We start from the raw sequence: 1,291 nt of genomic DNA, 5'->3' as shown, positions 1-1,291 counted from the left end.
CTAGGACCCTCGTACTTACGGGACCGCCTCTCCTGGTATGTCCCGCAGAGGGCCCTAAGGTCTGCGAATAATAACAGCATAAGGGTCCCGGGCCCTAAAGAAGCCAGATTATCCTCCACCAGGGCCAGGGCCTTTTCAGTGATGGCACCGACCTGGTGGAATGCTCTGTCCCATGAGACTAGGGCCTGCGGGACTTGAACTCCTTCCGCAAGGCCGGTAAGACAGAGTTATTCGGCCTGGCCTTCAATTTAGCCTGATCCTCCATTCCTTTTTCCCTTCCCTTTTTCTATGAAGAAACCTTTCTGGATCCCCACATTTAAATACTTCCCTGGTCTCCTTGCTGGCCATAGCAGGACCAACTTCGCTAGTTAGCCCTGGTGATGCTACATTTATGTTGTAATTTATGTTGTTTTAAAGCTGTTTTGAAGTTGTTTTTAACCAATGTTTTATATTTGTTGTTAGCCACCTTGAGCCCGGTTTCTGGGCGGGGTATAAATAAAAATTTAGTAGTAGTAGTAGTAGTAGTACACACAAGTAGGACCAATTCTCCCAAATAAATGACTGTGCATTGGCTGCACTATGAAGGAACTATTTGCAAAGGCCCTGGAAAGGTCCCCAATTCCCTCACTAGTTACTCTGTACACGCTCAGATTTAATTGGTACATTTTATTGTCTATTTAATGTGAAGCATTTAGAGGTTTTGAGGATTAAGCGGTATAGAAATCCTGTTTAAAGAAAATACAGTGGTACCTTGGTTTGCATACGTCTTGGTTTGCATACGTTTTGGATTACAACCCATTTTTTTGGATTACAAACAAAAAAAATTTAGAGGCTGAATTGGCAAAAGCGTGCCTTGGGTTACAACCTGTTTTGGTTTACAAATGGACCTCCAGAATAGATTATGGTTGTAAACCAAGGTACCGCTGTAAACGGGCAAGAAGTGTTTTATGTAGATGAAGCCCTACACTTTAAAAAGAGTAATAGAATCTTAGAGTTGGTTGGAAGGGATCCCGGGGTCATCTAGTCCAACCCCCTGCAATGCAGGAATCTCATCTAAAGCATCCATGACAGATGGCCATCCAACCTCTGCTTCAAAACCTCAAAGGAAATAATAAATCAAAAGGTCTACCCTGCAGCCAGGAGAACAGAAAATATTTGAGAACCAGGGCACCCGGCAGAAAACCCTGTTGCTAAAAGACCATTTGAAATGACATTTGAATCAAAGCAGACTTAGGACAGGATGATTAGAAGAAGAAGAAGAAGAAAGAGGGGGGGTTAAATCAACAAATGG

Source organism: Zootoca vivipara, chromosome 8, assembly GCF_965207765.1.
Source record: "Zootoca vivipara chromosome 8, rZooViv2.hap1.1, whole genome shotgun sequence".
In the NCBI taxonomy this organism is placed as follows: Eukaryota; Metazoa; Chordata; class Lepidosauria; order Squamata; family Lacertidae; genus Zootoca; species Zootoca vivipara.
This window is presented reverse-complemented; position numbering follows the sequence as displayed.